Source organism: Crinia signifera, chromosome 4 (assembly GCF_055691185.1).
Source record: "Crinia signifera chromosome 4, ASM5569118v1, whole genome shotgun sequence".
NCBI classification, from domain to species: domain Eukaryota; kingdom Metazoa; phylum Chordata; class Amphibia; order Anura; family Myobatrachidae; genus Crinia; species Crinia signifera.
This window is the reverse complement of record NC_139220.1, coordinates 40,786,528-40,808,406: the sequence shown is the minus strand read 5'-3', so window position 1 is coordinate 40,808,406 and position 21,879 is coordinate 40,786,528. Positions and strand designations below refer to the sequence as shown.

Below are 21,879 nucleotides of genomic sequence, written 5' to 3'. Positions count from 1 at the left end.
CATAACAAATAATATTGCTGATGCAGGAGTGTATGGTTCTAGGGCACTTAAACTTTAAATTCACTTTTCTTTCCAGAAAAGTTCTCCAGGGTATCCTTCCCCCCAGGAATACCTTCTGTTCGGACATGCTAATTTATTTCTCTGACAGGCCCTCTCTTCATTTCCACTTGGTCCGGCCGGAGCATGACAAATACGGCTTTAAGTTCTGATGGTTCCAGCATGCCATCGGATGGCCTAGCCAGATTCCTCCGTGCTCTTTATTCATAGGCGAGCAGCAAGATATTCCTTTATAGCGTCTCAATAACATTTTGTCAAAGCTAGGAGCTTGCCACATTCCATCTCGGGGTTCTCCTAACAATCCCCTTGAGATGAGCACAATGAAGACAGCTAGCTTTCAGGCTGACTCCCTGCTCTCGCCCTCTGTGCATTATTGTTCCTGTCTGCCAGAGATACATGCCCCTGTCTGATTTGTCATAATTTCGTGTTGACACAGGGGGTAGTATTGCAGCTGCTTCTGCGAGGAATTCTACTGAGGGAAATGACACCCGGCCTCCATCCTCTCAGGAGATGACTTTTATCTGGGAAGCGAGGGCCAGCATATCTGGGTAACCCCTTCCGTCACTGTCCACCCCTAAGTTGGCAGATGACTTCCAGTCACTCAGACCTTTGTTTCAGAATTACAGTGTGCTCGCATAATAAAGGCTTGGCTGTAATATGCATGTATATTTTTTATGTATTGTAGCTCTAATGCCGATGAAAAGGTTTTTCCCTCTTATCACAGCAAAAGGATATGATCTCATCTGAAAGGAATCTGACCTCTGGGGTGCCCCCATCCTGACTTAAGCCAGCCATCGCCTCTTGTGCCCCCTTATTCTCACAGGGTGAAAAACTCACGATTGTCTTTAAAGATCCAAGAAGGAAAGATTATGTGCGCACTGCTCCCAGACAGAGGAGGAAATGATCCCAGCTATACTTTTCACTTTAAAATATGGGTTTGTGCAGTGCTTAAGCCGCTATGTCACATTAATACATAACGCCTTTCAGAGCCAGACAGGCTGATACAATCACTGGGAAAAGATTTCCAGGAGAAAACGGGCAGACCCCTTTCTTTTTTCATTGAAGAATTCTTTTTAAGGTTTGACGCAGATAAATACCCTATCTTCCTGTTTTTAAAACGGTATAAATTATTTCCTGTTACGCCTCCAAAATGGGGATAGATGCCGTTATCTTACAGTAATTGTGGGTGGCCTCAGATGTCAGTCCTATCCATTCACCAGCTTCCAAAGGAAAACTGCTTGGGGTGATAGATGGTGTATTTTATTGTTTTTTTCACATTTACATTTTCATTGAGATTATGCTATTCGAGTAGAGAGGTGTGGATTATTATTAGATAGATAGTCAGTAAATCGGTCAGGGTTGCCTACCCTCCCGGAATGGCCGTGAGTCTCCCGAAAATCGGGTCACCCTCCCGGCCCCCCGGAAAGCTGTGCAACCCTCCCCGATTCAGGGGGACCCCCACTGCACCCCCCGATCGCAGCCGTCTTCCCCCAGATGTCGACATTTAAATGCTGCAATGCGCGGGTCTCAGAGAGGGGGCGGAGCAAAAATGTCACAATCGCGTCATTTTAGCCCCACCCCCTCCACAGAGATCCGTGAATTCAGCTATTTTGCATCCTGGGGGCGGGGCTTAATGACGTCACACTCAATCCCGGCCCCCAGAACTGCTGCTGAAAGTCTCCTCTTTGGGCTTCTCCTGAAGAGGAGATTCTTAAAGTCGGCAACGCTGAAAAAGGTCTACCCCAAAAGGTCAACATCCAATAGGGTCAACAGGGTCAAAAGGTTGACAGGGTGAAAATGAAAACATGGAAAGGTAGGGAAAACATGATTTTTCCCCACTTTTTTTTAGTGTCAATGTCGACAACTATCGACATGGACCCCCAATTAGTGTAACACGTCCGCTCGCCATGATTCAGGCTCGGTAATATATTCTCCCTCTGTGCTGACATGGATGGTAAAAATTCCTGTCAACCATGTCATATGTCTGATTATTTTTAATGTCGACATGTTTACACTGCCGACCTATTGAATGTTGACCTTTTGACCCTGCGAACCATTTCACCATGCCGACCTATTGACTGAAAACCTTTTGGTGTAAACCTACAGATGGAGCCGCTCTCTTCCAGCGGGGGTCTGGCGGTCGGATCTGCTAGCCTTGGAAAGGGGACATGCACGCGTCCCCTTCCAACGGAGCTCCCTGCCGGTCCCTGTCGATCCCCCCCAACCTCCCCGCACCCCCCTAACCCTGCCCATCTCCCTGAAGCAGAGACGGGCAGGGTTCACGTCTCCTGCCACCCTGAAACTGGGACCCGCAAGCATCTTCCACACACGTGCATCCCAGTCAGATGGAGCGGCTCTCTGCCGGCGATCGCCTAGCGGTGGCATTCTGGCGAGCGCCGGCGCTGACTGAGAGGCTCTCCATCTGTATTGACTGTCTGTCAATCAACCAGAACCAGAGTATAGTATAGGGTACAGAAAATAAATTTGTGGGGGGAAGGGAGTGTTGGGGTTTATACAAAGGATCATAACAAATATAAGTTTATAATGTCTAAAACAGCGGTTCATAAGTGAAAACCGGACTGAAGTTGGACCTACACTCGTGCGGCACTTAAAGAGATGGGAGAATCCCTCACTGAGTCTCAGGTGATATTGCCCATCCTCCTCCTCAGCATACAAACACTTAATAGGATGGATTCCGTGGAGGAGGGTGGACAGAAACCTCCCATGGAGCAGAAGGGCAAGTGCCAGTTTTGGTCCAATAAATGTTTTGTTGTTATAAGGATAGGTCCCATTACATCAAATCCTTAGTGCGAAGATCTCCACGGTATTTATGACACATGGGCAACGAAGGACACATAGTTATATGCATTCCTCAGAACTATGGAGAGCAAAGAAAGACTGATGTCCAGTGACAGGAGCTGGGTGCTGCAGTGTAACATTAGGTGCAGCACCTGACTCCTATCACAGTGTAGGAGCTGGCACTGCACACATAGTGGTCTTCAGGGGGTAACCCGCAGCTCCTTGATGCCCGCCACTGTTCACATGCTTGCGGCAATTATAAACCCTACAGTATGCATGTAGATTTACGCTCTACCGATAAGAGCTGTTCTTTGCAGTGTGGGGCTTCCCACATTTATGACCCAGGAGTTTTTCTGTGCATGTGTAGCTGTCAACCAGCACATGTGCAAGCCCCTGGGGACACGGAGGGTTCCCGTCGGCTGTAATTTTTCCGCTTCCTGAAGCTTGGTGCAAGTGGAGAATGCGGTCAGACTGCATCTTCTGAGGTCGGACCACATTTTTGCTGTTGATGGATCCCGCCCTCTATCTCTGAATTCTGTCAGTCCGCATAAATCTGACTGATTCGCAGACAGGGTTGTAACGTTACAGTGTTATATAGGCCTACTGTATGCAAAGCAGGGCCCTGCAGCTAACTGACCAAACCAGGCCAACATTTTTGTCAAACGAAAATTCCAAGCACAACTGATATATTACTATCCTTAATATGCTACTGTCATATCTAGGGGTGTTTTAAGATAGCAGGAGAACCTTGTGACCCCCTTCTCTCTACAGTGCCTGTAGACTCAGGCAGGGTTGGACTGGCCATCTGTCACTTCTGGCAAATGCCAGAGGGGCCGATGGCCAGGTGGGCTGTTTTCTTCAGTACTCTTTACCTAGAAGGGCGGCCATCGCGGGCATCGCATGTACTAAAAAATCGCATGCGATGCGACCGACGCGATAACCACAATTTCCCATAGGGAACAATGTTAAATGTCCCAATTGACCCGATTTTCCTGTTCAATGTCTCAATTGACCCGATTTTCCATAGGAAACCATGTTAAATGGCCCACAGAGGCCAAATAGGCACCCTGAAGTGTGAAATGAATTTAACATTGTTCCCTATGGGAAATCGCGGTCATCGCGTCGGTCGCATCGCATGCGATTTTTTGGTCGCATTCGATGCGACCGACGCAATTTTTTTTTCCTAGCGATGCCCACGATTAAAATCGTGGGCGCCCTTCTAGGTAAAGAGTACATTTTCTTCTTGTAAGTGGAGGCTCCGCCTCCAGATCGGCACACAGAGAGATCCGCTGGATTTGCAGCCGGTCCGGCGGCCCTCTCTGTGCGTCGCTGAGGTCCAGAAGCGAGGGGACCGCTCCTGGACCTATTCACCGCTCACCTGCAAGCCGGGAGAGGCAGCGCACATATGTCACGTGTGTGCACAAATGCCAGGGCCGATTTGGCGGCCCAGTCCGTCGCTGGTCTCCGGAAACATGGTGCCCACTCTGTTTGCATATAGAGTAATCTCTAGTGCGAGTACACCTGGAAACTGCCATGTTCCCAGACACAAACCTGTACTGCAAATGCATAAATCACTGCGAAAATGCCCACTTTGCCATCTTCTAAGTGATTTCTTCTGTAGTAGCAGCAGCAGCGCCAACATGGGACTACAGATTGGTAAGTGATTAAACCATCTGCCTGTGTGAAACACTGCACCTGTTATAGAAATGCCTATGATCTTATCCTTAATTTATATAATTAAAATATATATTCAGCAAATATTCTCGAAACGCAAAACTGTGTGCAATCTTGTTTGCAAAAGTGTATTCATTCTGTCAGTTATTTATTTATTAGCAGTTTCTTATATAGCACACACAGATTCCGCAGCGCTTTACAGAGAATATTTGACCATTCACATCAGTCCCTGCCCCAATGGAGCTTACAATCTATGTTCCCTACCACATGTCAGGGCCGGTGCCACCACTAGGCAGATTTAGGCATTTGCCTAGGGCGCCGGCCACTGGAGGGCGGCACTGCACACTGCCAATTAAGTTGAGGCGAGAAGCAGTAACAAAACAGCCACCCACGTGTGATGTGAACATCCCGAGCCCCAACTCTCCGGCGGGACAAAAGTTTACTGTATGGGGGACTGATGGAGGGGAGCCGCCGCAATCACACAAACGGCTAGCCAGTGCAGGCTGCGGAGGAGGCTGATCGGTAAGGGTGAGTACGGGAGAGCGGGGACTTTTGCCGGGGAGGTGGGCTGCTGTCTGGGCCCCGTGTAACACTCCCCAGAGGAAGAGTATGAGCGGGGCTCCTTCCCGTGTGATGCTCACAGTGGCGCTCATGCTCAAGGCGCCTGCTTTGGTAACGGCGCCACAGTGCAGGGAGATGCCTGCAATGCTGTGCCCAAGAAGTAGGGGGAGTGAGACGCTGGCAGCAGGGGGTGAGACGTGGGTAATGAAGGTTAAGACGCAGCCAGCACTGCTATAATCAGGTGAGAGAGGGAGATACAGTATGCTGGTGCTACTGTGCACTTGCAGGAGGAGGGGTACGGTCGGCAGGGGAGCCGAGAGAGGGGGGGAGTGGGTACTAATTACCCGGGCCCAGGCTTGCTGAAGGGGCCCCGCAGGGGCCCTGGTCTGACCCCTCCCTTTCCCCTCCATCCCTCCCGGGTAGCAACAGTAGCACACACTTCTACAGCATGTGCTGTGCTGACAGCAGGCTCAGCATGAGTGTCTCACTGACAGCGTGAGAGGTCATGCTGAGCCTGCAGTCAGCACAGCACATGCTGTAGGTGTGTGCTGCTTCTGAGATTACAGTTTTTAGAGTTTTCTCTCACCCTCCTCTAAACATTTTGGGGGTGTGGCCTAAGTGTGGGAGGTTCCCACAACACACACACTTAGGCCACACCCCCAACATTTTACCGGGGCCCGGCATTCCTCTCGGCTGCCCTGACGGTCGGGGTACTGTCTGTTCTGAGGACTGCTGCTGCTGACCTCCCCCTTCAACTAGAGCAGGGGTGGGGAACCTTTTTTGTGCCAAGGGCCAATTTTTATGGTGGAGAAATCCTTCGGGGGCCATATATAAAAATGAATCTTACAAATTGTCCTGCTGCAGCCGTCCCACGCTACGGCAGCTGCCGCTGAATAGGACTGATAGTCTTTGGTTGCTGTTAATTAAGAGGAATCTCGCAAGAACTACCAACCTCTCGCAAAAAGTCCCCTGTACTTGACTCATGGCAGAGCTGCCGGGTGGGTAGGAGGGCCACTCAGACCGGCTATGGGGGCCGCATACGGCCCCCGGGCCTGAGGTTCCCCACCACTGAACTAGAGCCATAGTAGTTGCCTATGTATAAGTTATGCAGGCACTGACACATGGTTTTATTTATTTATATCAGGGCAGCGCTGCATGTCACATTAACATACCTCCCAACTTTTGGCTTGTAGAAATCGGGACAAGGGGGCGGGGCGTATGCAAATGAGGGCGTGGCTTATGCTAATTAGCCGCGACCTCATTTTCATACGAGAATAGACGCTGTGCGCATGCGCACAGCGTCTATTCTACTAGATTGGGGGGTCTCCCAACTGCCACCCCCCGCAGCGGGACAATGCCTGCCGCGGGTGGGACAGAGGGACAGGACCCGAAAATCGGGACTGTCCCTCTAAAATCGTGACAGTTGGGAGGTATGCATTAATTCTGTATGGTATTGACCAAGTGTTTGTGTTCTGTGTTCTCCTGGTGTATTTATAGTTTCTGAGCTCACATTATGCTGTGCTTTGGGAGTTTAAGTCTCACGTTCCTTATGCATACAGCTATTAGTTGTCCCCTTTTCTGTTGTATGGATTTATTAAGTCAAACATTTTGTTTTCTCTTAGTTCCTGCTGCATATTACCACTCCCCATGTGCCTTCGCTTCAGATTACCACTCCCACCTCCTGCGAGTATCCTCACCCCCTACGATCCCCCTGCGAGTACCCCGCACAATTACTGCATATAACACCCCATGTGTTCGCTTCATATTACCACTCCCCCCACAAGTATCCTCACCCCCCTTGCGATTTCTGCATATTACCACTCACCCCCCTCTCCAAGTATCCTACTCTCCCCCCCCACCATGGTGATTACTGTGGACGGGGGGGGGGGTGCAGGGGCAGCTTTGCCTAGGGCATCTGGATGCCTTGCACCGGCACTGCCACATGTACATGCACACACAGACATTCTAGGGTTAAATTTTTTTTTTTGGGGGGGGGGGGGGGGGAGCCAATGAACCTAACAGTATATTTTTGGATTGTGGGAGGAAACCGGAGTACCCGGAGGAAACCCACGCAAGTATGGGGAGAATATACAAACTCCGCACAGTTAGAGCCATGGTGGGTTTTGAACCCATGACCTCAGTGCTGTGAGGCGGTAATGCTAACCATTACACCATCCGTACTGCCCAAACAGACGTTAGCATGTACAAAGCATCTATTGGGTGGTTGGAGGGCTAGCAGTTCCCAGTGCACTGCCCAACAGTGGGTGGTACTTGCACTCTGCATTTTCTAAGAGGCCACGCCCCCTATCCATGCCGCCAGTGCAGATGTCACTCTCCATCACTTGGTTGGGGGGAATGCGATAATAGCTCAACTGAAAAACACTTAATTAACTGGCAAGCGTCAGGTATTTTTTTTTTTTTTCAAACATGGTGTGAGACACGATCCCCCGCCCAGCTTTGGACAATTACTATTTTTGTCTATTGACTTCTTAAACATTAAAGGAATTCTGAAAATGTGTTCTATGCATATACGAGCATGACTACAGATTATTTGAAGGTCCACTTTATGTCTGTCTTGTAACCTTCATATTTTTATAGTATTATGCTGGTAAAGGATGTTTGTTTTCCTGTTTGCCCTTGGTTTATGATCCAAGAGAAGGAAGAATTTTGGACAATGAAGATTACTGCATTCGCTAAGAAGCCGACGGCCCCTAATCTCCAGGGACAGTATAAGGACTTAAAGATTTGGCCCTGGAATTTTTTTGTCCCTATTTATCAATCTTGTCCCAGTGTACAGTAACACTCCCTTTTTATTGCATGTTAGAAGCAATTCTTCCCATGTATTTTAATTATACAGTACATGTTCATGCTATTTATTCAGGAACACAAATGTAAATGCAAAAAGCATACGTTTGGTTAATCATAAAGAATAAGTTACCAGCCGGTCATAATAAGAGAACAACTTAACATAATATCAGCGCCGGCGACTGTGCGCGTCCGAATGGAGCAACAGTTGAATTGAATTTTTTACCCAACAGTTGTCCTATTAGCATGCCAATACTCCTTTTGTAAGACAAACACAGACTCCCTTATTCTGGTTCACCCGCAAGGCAAATTCCTTCTCAAATGGACAAAACCTTGTGCACTGCAGTGGGGCAGATGTTACTTGTACAGAGAGAATTAGATTTGGGTGGGGTTTTACTTCAACGTGAGATCTATATTGCAGTGTAAAAATAAAGCAGCCAGTATTTATCTGCACAGAAACAAAATACTCACCCAAATCTAATTCTCTCTGCACAAGTTACATCTCCCCCACCTGCAGTGCACATGGTTTTGTCCATTTGAAAGGGAATTTGCTGTTGCGAGTGAACCAGAATAAGGGCCAGAGTCCAATAATAGCAAACAGGATATAGCTTTCCTCTAAATGCACAGTAGGGTCCTATAACCTTTTTCCTGCCCTCGGTGCTAATTGCCCGCTGCTGCTCTATTCCTTTCCCCAGGTATTTGCCCTTACTCATTACAGTCTATTGGCTCCTTACCCCATGGTGGTGATTCTGGTTGGTTTGCAAAAGCAAACTCCTTTTTAAATGGACAAAACCATGTGCACTGCAGGTGGGGCAGATGTAACTTGTGAAGAGAGAGTTACATTTGGGTGAGTTATTTTGTTTCTGTTTAGGGCAATACTGGCTGCTTTATTTTTACATTGCAATATAAATATCGGTTCACACCCCACCCAAATCTAATTATCTCTGCACATGTTATATCTGCCCTAACTGCAGTGCACATGTTTTTGTCCATTAAAGAAGGAGTTTGCTTTTGAAAACCAACCAGAATCACCTCCCATATGTGAATTATATTTCCCGGTTTATATTTTTCCAGGGGTGTGATTGACTCTGCACGTAGGCCAACCAATCACAGAATGATTTTCAGCGGCAGGATGTTATATCGCCTGCGATTGTGCAATATCTCATGGGATTGCTTATGCACAAGGCCGGAGCTACCACTAGGCAGCTTTAGGCAGCTGCCTAGGGCGCTGGCCACTAGAGGGCGCCCCTTTGCTGTGATGAACATATAAATTATGTATTTTAAAAGCAATCCTCTGCTGCACCCTCTATATATTATATTTTCAAATATAATATTGCTGCCCGGGGCAGTGGCTTTGCAGAGCGGGTGACCAGGGCAGTTGCAGTAACAAGCGGGAGAAACGGCCAGTGGCGGCGCCGAGGGGGTGACCCGGCCAATGGCGGCACCGAGGGGGTGACCCGAAGAGAGGCGGCACCAAGATGGTGACACCCAGCCAGTGCCTCGGCCAAATGGACCCAGCCAGTGGCGCCGCCGAGCGTGAGACCTGGCCAGTGGCTGCGCCATATGGGAGACCCAGCCAATAGCTGCACCGAGCAGGAGACCCGGTGGCCGGAGCCGCTGACCAGGAGACTGGGCATCAGTGAAAGGAATAGTGGGTCCTGGACTCCTGGTGAGTGTGTGTGGGGGGTGGGGGGCGCGCATTAGAAGAATTTTTGCGTAGGGTGCTACAAAACCTTCCACCGGCCCTGCCTATGCAAGTAACATAAATGTTGTACTGCAGGCCCTCCCAACCCCAGCAGAGCCTTGGCTGGACAAAGTTCTCTAATGCAGCCGTGCTTTGCATTCTGACTAGGTTTCCGGGGAAGCCTACAGTAGTTTTGAGAACATATTCTACACATTGTAAGAGGCTTCAGCATATCATACAAATCATATTTAAGAACTTTCTCTGCAAGCAGCAGTAAGTGCATACCCTCCAACTGTACCGATTTAGCCGGTACAGTACCTTTTTTTAAGGTCTGTACAGGCTAAAACAAAGTGTACCGAATGTACCGTTTTTTTTAGGCATCGGAGGTACTGTACACAGCGACAGCCAATCATAAGTGGTGGCTGCAGAGCATCCAATCACAGCGCAGGGGGGCGGGAGGCGGCGCTTCTGTCCACTGCTCTCAAGGGCAATTAGCAGAAACTGCAGCCCAGCCTCCGCTCCTGAGTGACAGCTCCTATGGCCAATTGTCACTCCACCCACCCTGCCTCTCAGTTGCGGACCAGTGAATGGTTCCTGAGTCCCGACCAGACCTGCGCAGTGCGCACTCTCCGTTCCAAGACTGCAGGCACCGGCGACCCGACGGCGGCGGCAGCTGGAGCGAGCGGGTGACCGGCTGGTCCAGATTGCTGCAGAATACAAGCCGAAAGCAGCTCTCTGGTCAGTGTTAAAACTGTGTAACACACCTAGTCACTCACCAACCATTATATGCAGAGAAGCAGGACACTACATACTGTACATGAATCCTATGCTCCTGTAACTACTGACATACTGTATACACCCATTTCTGTTATTCTCTCCCCAGTCGGGTGTCTTCCTCACAAGTCTGACTTATTGAATATTTTTTTAGGTGTATTATTATTATTCATGTCACTGTTGACGACACGCTCATTTTACCCATGGCCACTCCCTTTTGCCAGTAGCCACGCCCCTTCCTAATGTGTACCGATTTTTGCCCATCAAATGTTGGAGGGTATGTAAGTGTTGTCCGAGCCAGGTACAGAGTGACAGCCAAGATGCCCACTCAATGTGCATTACAGAATGGGCAGCGCATGGTCCTGATTTATGCTGTCCATGCTTCTCGCTGGTCCGTAAAGCTGGGCCAGAGGAGATAGTGAGTTTGGGATTATCAATGACTCACTGTAGTCTCTATGGGGTTAATCTGTTTTGGAAGGAGAGCTTTGTTGGGTTTAGCCATTGAATAGTATCTCTTTAATAAAACAGGACCTAATATAGGGGGTTATTCAGACCTGACCCCTGGACTGGTAATTTGTAGAGCCTTGCAGTCGGGTAATTGCCGCCACGTGCAAGCCTGGGAATCACTCACCATCTAATGATTTTTTTCCTTTGTGTGCAGTCTGTGCATAGCCCAGGACTTATTTAGTGGGTGCGATGGAAGCAGTTGGATCGGGGACGGATCTGACATTGCACGCCTTCCCTTTAGACGCCTGGGCACGCCTGCATTTTCCCTGACACTCCCAGAAAATGCTGGCTTCCTGTCAATCAACTTTCGGACAGCCAGCGGTCATAAAAATAACAGGATTTTATCACAGGATGGCCTTGAGCATGCGTGCTATGATCCGTACACATGCGCCTGCGGATTCGCAGGCATTCGTTCAGGTCTGAATAACCCCCACAGCTATAAATGCAGGACGCATTTATTTACATTGTTGTTGTATCTTTTTTAACCTGTTTATTATACAGGTGAGGTGATGATAGGATGCATTGTCCTAGTAGTAGCAGCCACTTTAAGAAAAGGTATGGTATAACCCTCCGGCAGTTGGAATCCTGGCTGTCAGGAGCCCGACAGGGGTAAGCGCATTGAAGCCTCTTGTGGGCTCGCTGCGATCGCTACCTATTCTATTCCCTCTAAAGGGGCAGACTAGATGAGCCAAGTGGTTCTTATCTGCCATCACATTCTATGTTTCTATGTTTCATGGATCCCCATGAGGAGATAGCCAGTGTAAGTTGGGATTCTGACTGTCAGACTCATGACAGTTGGGATTTAGATGTCGGAAAAAAGACCATCAGAATCCCGAGTGTGTGGCATAATGTTTAAGGGGAGTACCAGTCTACCTGGCGTAACATATATAAGTGGCAATGCTGTGTGGTGTAATGTGAATAACGGCCACTACTGTGTGGTGTAATAGGAATTGGTACTATTATGTGACCATGCCCCTTCCCATGAAGCCCTTACATTATGATGCGCCTACAGCATGTACTATCACAATTAGGTGTGTGTGTGTGTGTGTGGGGGGGGGTAACAATTAACTTTTTTTCACAAAGCATCAGAAGGTCTAGTTATGGCACTGGTGCACATGGTGACTGCAGCCGGGGAATGGAAAGAACATGGGCGGCACCAGACAGTAAGTAAAGGCCCTTCTCCCACGATGCACCCGCTCTCAGCATGCATGCTCTCCCACCCTGCACCCCCCTCTCACCCCGCATGCGCTCCCATTTCTCGATAGTTTAAGGGGTTATACTATTGTGGTGTATATGGGGTGGTACACTAGATTTAAGGACACACCCCTTTTGAGTGGCCACGCCCCCTTTTCCAGAGTGCGTGTGCATAATTGCAGTCTTCACTTTTACATACCCTCACTTCAAAATGTCCATTTTGACCACTGCTTATAACAGACCCTGCCCCTAAACAGAACCCGCCCCTCAACAGAACCCACCTATTAGGGCTGGTTTCAGAAATTTCCTGGGCTGGTTTTACAACCCAATCTGCCCCTGTCGGTGAGTCATCCGTCACCCTTAAGAGATACCCATCAGGGTAAATTTAAGGTACTTGTTTCCTAGCACGGCCACAACGATCATAATCGCGGTCATCGGGGGTAAAATCGGGGCCATCGCGGGCATCGCATGCGCAAAAAAATCGGGTGCGATGGGCCAGACGCGATGCCCGCGATTTCCCCATAGAGAACAATGTTAAATGCCTCAATTTACCCGCGATGACCACGATTTCCCATAGGAAACAATGTAAAATGGCTCAATTTACCCAAATTATCATAGGAACAATGGTAAATGGGCCAAAAACACCCCTGAACATTGAAATGTCCCCCCAAAAGTAGTTTACGCCACCACGTGATCAACGTGAACCCGAAGCCTGCGAGGGGCGGCGGTACGCGAGGGGCGGCGGTACGCGTCCTCCGACCTTTTCATACCCCTACTATCCACTAGGGCGTGGAGTGAGAATAGAATAGTGTGGCGAGCGCAGCGAGCCACCGAGCCCGAAGCGTGGCGAGCGCAGCGGATACCTGTGAAGCCCGCGAAGGGACGCGTTTACCTGTGAAAAACGCGGTATCCGCGTCCCCTCGCGGGGCTCGCTGCGCTCGCCACGCTTCGGGCTCGGTGGCTCGCTGCGCTCGCCACACTATTCTATTCTCACTCCACGCCCTAGTGGATAGTAGGGGTATGAAAAGGTCGGAGGACGCGTACCGCCGCCCCTCGCGGACTCGCTGCGCTCGCCACGCTTCGGGTTCACGTTCTTCGCGGGGTGGCGTGAACTACTTTTGGGGGGACATTTCACTGGTCAGGGGGGTTTTTTGGCCTTTCTGGCCCATTTACCATTCTTCCCTATGATGATTTGGGTAAATTGACCCATTTAACATTGTTTCCTATGGGAAATCGGGGTCATCGCGGGTAAATTGAGGCATTTAACATTGTTCCCTATAGGGAAATCGCGGCCATCGCGGGTGGACCAGTTAAGCATTTTTAGGCGCACACGACGCGACCGACCCGATTTTTCACTGTTTTCAATGCATTTCAATGGAAAAATCGGGGGCATCGCGTCGGTCGCGTCGCAGGCCACTCAAATTACCCCCGATGGCCAAGATTTGTGGCCGTGCTAGGAAACAAGTACCAAATTTAATAAAGCTTCTAAAAATGAAAAGAAGTGATGCCTATAGCAGCCAATCATATTCAGTCTATAATTTTTTAGGATGCGATAGAGAAATGATAGACACCATCTGATTGGTTACTATAGGCAACATCACCTCTTTTAAGTTTTAGCAGCTTTCCCCATCACGGCAGCCCTCAGGCAGCACTGCTCATATGGCGAAATGATAGAAGTGTATTTTAAATACCATTTAATTGCTTTCAAAGACATGCATAAATATTTATCACGCTTGCATGTGTTGTTCTGCCTCAGCAAGGCAGAGGGTAAACAAGACGATGGGGTGTATCAGGCGTTGCACCATGCGGATTTCATCCTTCTTCCGAATAACTCCCACTCAGATCACAAGTTAGACATTTCCACCCCAACAGATACATTTTTGTGTTCGCTGCAGAGAAAGGAAACAGGAAAAGGGAGAGAAAACCAGGAAGATGGGGTCAGAAGAGGAACATAAGGAAAGAATTACTGAATTAAAGATTACACTGTTTATTTGGAGAAAACATGACTACTTATTTCAGCCTTACAGGAACCCATGCAGGATGATTAAATTCTGCCTAGAAACTAGAATTGGATATTAGGCTTATGGCCGCTGCAGTTTCACAGAACTTTTATTTGGTACAGTAGCTAATTGCAGTTGTATTCATTGTCCTGGAATTGTGATTGATGGTAAAAACGTCTCACTGATTCATAGACCTCATCTAGTTTCTCCACTGTGTTCAAGTCAATGGCATTCACCGTATCGCATTGTAAGAGAATTTCTTAGGTCCCGAGAGCAACCACATTTCCTGAACTTTCCATGACTTCCATGTAACACATTTCTTTTTCTAATCCTGTAACCATTGTAAGAATAAACACAGTTGTTGTTTGAAGTGGAATATGAAGTGCAATATGGCAGAACACCTATTGCTAGAATACAGTGTTACAGGGCGGGTCTAGTGGGTGACAGGAAAGAGAGTGTGATGGGGAGATAGTGATGCACCGGTACCCTCGTACATACTGAGGCCACACTACTGCTCCTAGTGCAGAGAGTGTTTCATTTTGGTGGGGTGTGTTCAAACTAAAATCTAAATTGCAGCATAAAAATAATGCAGCCAGTATTTACCCTGCACAGAAACAAAATAACCCCCCCGAATGTAATTCTCTCTGCACATGTTACATCAGCCCCACCTGCACTGCACATGGTTTTGTCCATTAAAGAAGGAGTTTGCTTTTGCAAACCAACCAGAATCACTCCCTCAAACTCTGCTAATATTTCCGACAGTGGAAATATCGGGAGTTCCGTATTCAATTCAGGCCAGGACTCGCCATCCCGGTCGGGTCTCGACTGCTACAGACTCGACTCCTTATGAAGGAAACAGTACACCGCCAGCAGCCAAACACAGAGGGACCCGATTCCTGGGACCGCACACTACTCCTTAATCTAAGGACACGCATAAGAATACGCATACAGCCCACTTCCACTCCACTCATAAGTACTGTGGATATATCACATTGAGAGGAGAGGGTACTCATAAATGAAAAGCCTAATCAAAATGGTACGGGGGAGCAAAAAGGTTGGGAACCGCTGCTCTAGGGCAGAGCCGGCCCTAGACTAAATTATGCCCTAGGCAAGATTTTGACTGTTGCCCCCTAGCACCGCCACTAGTTCCGTCTCTGACCCTGCTCCCCTTTCCCAGCATCATCAACCCTCATCATAGCAGTCATCATTTTGGTGCTCCTACCCGCAATATTTTAAATAGAAACAGCGCACCCATTCGGTGCGGAGCCCAAACAGGGATGTGTTCATGCTGGAAAGGGGCATGGCCACACAATAGTACCCCCAATTCAAATTATGCCACACAGTAGTGTAACTTTATTCACATTATATCATGCGATGGTGTCCCTTATTCACGTTACATCACACAGTAGTACCACTTTACCTTATTTACATTACTCCTCATATTATTCACATTATACCATTAGAAAAAAATCCTGAGAAAATATTGTATTTTAAGCACCTCAATGGCCACACTGCAACCCAGCATAAAGCAGTGTGTGCTGGGCAGAGGAGAAGAGCTGCTGCAGCTGCTGCTGTCACTTAAGGGGATGGGGCCCGGGGCCCCCACTGGGCCCTTCCATCAGACTTTGGCCTGGGTAATTTGTACCCCCTACCCCTTTTTCTCGGCACCCCTGATAATACCACACAGTAATGCCCCTTACATATGACACACCTTATTAATGTCCTTATAACCATAATGCCCCTTACAAATTATGCCAACCTTTATTAATGCCCTTCATACACATAATGACACACATAATCCCCCTTACACATATGTCACACATTATTAATGCCCTTATACACATGACACACATTATGCCCCTTACACATATGTCACACATTATTAATGCATTTATACATGACACACATAATGCCCCTTACACATATGCCGAACACTATTGCACAACCAACCCACCCGCAGACAGGACTCGCACAGCCGCTAACAGCCTCACTCACACACACAAAAGAGGCATGCTGCATATCATTTTAATCAGCAGAAGCTGCTGATGCCCCTAGGCATTCCAAAGGCCCTAGGCAATTGCCTAGTTGGCCTATGCCTAAGGCCGTCTCTGCTCTAGGGCACCGTAATTAACAAATATTTGGGAACCACTGGTCTAATTGATAGTCCTTATTGGAAGGACTATCAGTGCTATTGTGCTTTCTTAAGGCTGCACTAGGGATCCATCCTGTGGGCTTTAAATAGGCTCCAAAGTGATGACATCATAACCAGTGACCTATAAATAAAAGTTGATGATAATATTTATGATAAAACATTCTCTATAAAGCACTATTATTTATTAATTAACAGTTATTTATATAGCGCACACATATTCCATAGGATGGTTAAACCTTCACATCAGTCCCTGCCCCAGTGGAGCTCACAATCTATATTCCCTACCACATAGACACGCACACACACAGACGTTCTTGGGTTCATTTTTTTGTTGGGAACCAATTAACCTACCAGTATATTTTAGGATTGTGGGAGGAAACCAGAGTACCCGGAGGAAACCCACACAAGTATGGGGAGAATATAAAAACTCCGCACACTTAGGGCCATGGTGGGTAACGAACCCATGACCTCAGTGCTGTGAGGCAGTAATGCTAACATTACACCGTCCGTACTGCCCATAACATAACATTTGGTTCTAAATAAACGTTATTAATAATAATAATAATAATGATAATAATAACACTATGATTGTTTTATTGAACCGTTTGGCATACGGCAACTGGGGGGAGGTATTCTGGGTCCAAAGCCAAAACTGACTCTGAATGAACACTCCGGGCTGAGCGGGCATTCAACAGCCTGTGATAAACCCACCGGTGTCCTGCTCTTATGTTTTCCAAGAAACTCTGTTATTTCACTGCCAAGCTCAGGGAGTCCAACTCTCCCTCTCTCCCTCCATTCAATCCGTGTTACTGTTGTGGATTGGTTCAATAACAGCGTAGCCCACCTCTCACATACATATGGCTTTGATACAAGCACGTTACTAAAATCAGTCAGTGTAGCCCGGTTGTAAGATACTTCATTTTATTCCTTCTGCATAATGTTTATATGATCTTACAGTAAAACCGAATGTAGCTTTCACAGCAAGAGAACGTCCAAGCTTCAACCCTAAGGCCTCTGAAATCACACACGTCGTCTGTCTCTATACCGAACCATAAATGTGACACTTCCTGTAGTGACATAGCATAGAGACAGGAGGGGAATCCATTGCTGGCGTATCTTTTGCCTGGCTGAATCTGTTGGCAGTCACCACACTTGATGGAAGTGGGAACTCGCAGTGGCCTAATGAAAGGGAGTGTGGCCTATACTCGCGGCTCTCCCGCGAGGCCATGCCCCCGTTTTGACGCTATGGGGGCATGACCCAGAGGCTCTGTGAGCCTCTAGCCATGCCCCCAGCATCCTGGCTACGGGCATGCGCACAGCGTTTATTCCCCGCTGCTCAGCAGCCGACAGGGGGACTCCCAACAGCCCCCCCTCGCCGCTGGACACTGCCGTCCGCAGGAGGGATGCGGGAATGTCCCCAAAAACCGGGACATTCCCGGGGTAATCGGGACTGTTGGGAGGTATGCTTTTGTGCGAATTGGGGTGAGAATTGTCCGAGCAAAGGGTGCAAGATAGGGGGCCGTCAATGGCAATTTGCACCCTTTGCCGTTAAATTAAATTCCCCTCTTAATATCCCCAGTGGCAATGTTGTGGCTCTGATGTAGACACACTATACTGTTTGAGCTTTCTAACAGTGAAAACATATTTTGATGCACTGTTGTATATTTCCGATTAAAGGTCTTGTATGCAGCGGTGTAATAAAAACACCAGGCTTGATGTTGTGGCTACGTTCATGGTCAGAGATAGTAGAGGTTGGGTAGACTTGTCCTTGAATGAACATTCCACACATCGCACTCTACGAAGAGCCATTCATTCTTAAGGATATCAGTTAACCACTTTGATTATTTTATTTACATGTGTACTGGGAAAACTACATGGTATGTGATGAAGTTGAAGTTGTGGTTTATTTGTTTTTGTTTATTTTTTTTGTCTTGATTTTTGCTTATTGAATTTTTTGGCTGCACAGGCCATTCCTTCAAGGAACAAAGTTTCGGCAATACAGTCTTCACATTCTTCCTTTCCTTCACTATACCAGAATATGCCTCAGACAGTGATGAGCCCAAGTAACTACAGTAGTAACAACTACCCTGCATGTTTAAAGTTATACACCCCCAACAGAATGTTGTGGAACTACACAGATTCGGAAACGGTTATAGAAAAATTAGTTGTCGGTTACCATAAAACCAAAATAAATTAGGGACAGCGCTGATTCAAGTGATCATTCAATATTTTAATTTAAAAATTGGTACAGTTTAATTGATAAACATTAATCACCGGCCGGTAATTTACAAATCATAAAACATGTTTATCAATTAAACCGTACCAATTTTTAAATTAAAATATTGTTTGATCACTTGAATCAGCGCTGTCCCTAATTTCTTTTGGTTGTCTTTCTAGCAATTCAAGGGGTGGAGTATCCCCTTGATAGTGACAGCAGCAGATCCAAGATTACTATATATTTCAGATTTGCGCTCTGACATTTGTTTTTTCCTAGTTGGTTACCATAAAACATAATCAGGGTGCTAATAAAATAGCAAGAAAAGTAGGGGAACAGATGCAGTTTTGCCAGGAAAAGAATGTATGTCCCCATGTACAGTGATGAGAATGGTAAGGGAGGCAAAGACAAACCCAAAGATCACAGAAACAGACCGACACAATCTAGATTACCTTTTGGGGTTATAAAATGTCAAGAATCCACTCTCACGCCATTTCTATCTCTAGGAGCTGTTTGGAAGAGTTCCACAATGAGATTGATATCATTGGAGCTACAAATGGGATCATGGGATGTGACCAGGGGAGTAAAAAAAAAAATGTTGCCATTTTTTTTAGAAACCCCCCAGAACAGCACATAAATTACAGGGGGTTAAGAGGTTAGTCTGACACTAAGCACAATGATATTGCTCCTTCACTCATTCATAGAATCGTGTACCAAATTAGTGACTCCTCAAATACCATTATACTGCACTTGGCAATCTTGTTATTACAGTTTGAGTATCCCTTATCCGAAATGCTCGGGACCATGAGCATTCCGGATAAGGGAATATTCCCGTTTTTGTCAAAAAAAATTTTTAGCAATACTTACCTGCCCCTGGTGGGTCCCCGATGGTCCCTCGGCGTCCATGGAGTCCTCCAGCGTCCACGGCAGGCCACCATCCCCGTCTCCGGCGTCTCCAGCGGTCCCAGGAGTGCTTTGCGCAAGTTCCCAGGCGCGCCGATGACGTCACCGGCGCGCGCGCACTCGCGCAAAGCAGTCCTGGGACCGATGGAGACGCCGGAGAGGATGCTGAAGGCCTGCCGTGGACGCCGGAGGACTTGGTAAGTATTAAAAGAGGGTTAGGGGGAAAAAAAATTTGAATTATTCCAAAAAACCACGGTTTTTGGAATAATTCGGATACGGGATGCCCGACCTGTATGAGATTGCCAAGTAATGACATTTAAAGATTTGTTCAATTCTAAACAGGACACATTTCTAAGGAAGATGCTTAACCCTTTGAGTGCCAGCAGCTCTGTGAAAGATGTGCAAAATATGCCAGCGTCGCTCACCTTTGTTATATAAATTAAAATATTGCCCGAAGAAAGGGCATGTTTCGTGCCCCTCCCCCACACTGCTCTTAAGGTGCCCATACACTGTTGCGATGTCTCGCAGCAGTGTGCAGAAACCCGATACCCTGCCCGACAGCAGGGACGCATGAGATCCTTCACAATTTGTTGTGATGGATCGCATGCATCCATGCTTCCTGCCTGTCTCGCCGCCAGGAGGGAGGTCCCTGGATGGGTGGTCGGACAGCCAGCAGGTCTAACCACCTGCTCAGGTCCGATGCGCACGGGACCGCGCTTCCGACCTGACGGCATGTCAGGGACAGCCCATTTGGTCCAATTTAACGGCCCAATTGGTCGCAATCGGCCGAAATCGGACCAAATCGGTTCAGTGTATTAGGGCCTTTACATTCAGTGCACCCCCACACTGCTTACATTCAGTGCACCCCCACACTGCTTACATTCAGTGCACCCCCCCCCATGCTGCTCTTACACACAGCTCAACCCCCACACTCACTGCTCTCTCATATACAGCACATCCCCCCCCCCCCCCCCCCACACACACACACACACAAACCGGGGGCGGATCTAGGAGAAAATGACAGTGGGGGCACCATGATAGGAGAGGGTTTGTGAGGGGGAGGGGGGTGTTATTGGTACGAGTGTACATGCTAAGAGAGCGTGAGAGAGAGGAGGAGAGCAGAGACAGGGTGGGATTAAAAATAGGCCCTGGCGTTTAAAGTGCACAGGCCCACCTTGGCGACAAAAGCGAAGGTTGTAGTTGTGCGCGCCGAAGGCGCACTCTGGGAAAGGGGGTGTGGCCACTCAAAAGGGGGCATGTCCTTGAGTGTAGTGTACCACACCACACACAACTTCTACACATTATGCAACAAAATACTAGACCCCATTATACTTGCCCCTTACACATGTTGCAAAATGGATTGAGCCAAAATTCACATAATGCGTTACGGATTAAACTAAAGATTCACAATATGCTTCATAAACAGCGCCATGCATTACGTGCATTAAAAATTTACACCATAATGTCTATTACGTATAATGCCAAGCGCCATAATGCCTATACAAAACTATGCTACATAAGTGCTGCTTACCTACATGCTCATTGCCAAGGTGTCCATGCTCATTGCCAGGGGTTCCATGCTGATTGCCATGTGGGATTACATGCTCATAACTGGGGGACAGCCGGCGACGGGCAGAAGTGATAGCCATTGAGCGGGAGGCTGCCTGGCAGTATTCAGAGTACTGCAGGTCCCGGCTATTTGAAATAATACCCCTTTCACACCAGAAAATGCATTCTCGAGTTGGCCCCTTTTACACCAGCCTAGTCCCTGCATTTTCTGGTGTGAGGGGGAGAGAAAACCACCCATATTGAACTTTTGAGTGGGCTTCGAATGATTTTGGGCCGTGAAACTACATGAACAGCCATGAAATTACATTTCAAAAATAAAAAAATCGGTTTACCCGCAATATCTCTGGAATCAATTGACCCATATGAACCAGTCTGGTATCAGATTGAAGGCCCAGCGATTTGGGTTCGAATGTGGGGGGGTTGGAATTAACGAGTCCCATGTTATCAAAGGGGAAAACATTCCAGCTTTGCCAGGTTATATCTCTGGTTCCCGGGGGGGCTAGCAACACAAGGCTGGGCTCGTTGGAAAGCCCTGGTCCTCAGCTATAAAATGAGCTATGTCTGAAATGACAGGGGGGGGGGGGGGTGTGCCCAGGTGCCCCCCCCCTGAATCCGCCCATGCACACAACTCTCATATATAGCACATCCCCCCCCCCCACACACACACACACAGCTCTCATATACAGTGCACCCCCGCGATCAACTCCCAGATACATCACCCCTTCCTCGGCTGCTCTCTCACATTCAGGCCTGACAATTTTACCTCTCACGCTGTCACAGAGGCACAGTGTGCAGCAGCAGCAGTCTTCATTCAGTAGCGGCCAGGTCCTCCACCCTAGGGACACAGCGTGTCAGCGGCAGCAGTGGCTGGGTATTCCATCTCAGCTGCCTGGGAGCAGCGCATGGCTGCTGAGGCCACTCCCACCGCTGAGCAATGTCCTCTTCTGTGCCGGCTTTAGGTATGTAGCAGCCGAGTCCTGCTTTA

General features: G+C 48.0%; 1 protein-coding gene and 1 long non-coding RNA gene across 4 annotated transcripts in view; one reads left to right on the top strand and one right to left on the bottom strand.

Moving 5' to 3' along the window:
- The window catches only part of CCND2 (cyclin D2), a 565,323-nt gene that overhangs the window by 393,162 nt on the left and 150,282 nt on the right, over window positions 1–21,879 (top strand). The gene's annotated exons all lie outside the window — the stretch shown is intronic.
- The window catches only part of LOC146072291 (uncharacterized), a 64,352-nt gene continuing 56,225 nt past the window's right edge, over window positions 13,753–21,879 (bottom strand). For all 3 annotated transcript variants that reach the window (XR_014473033.1, XR_014473035.1, XR_014473034.1), the window contains exon 3: window positions 13,753–13,944. This is a non-coding gene — a long non-coding RNA (uncharacterized LOC146072291). The remainder of the gene's footprint in view (window positions 13,945–21,879) is intronic.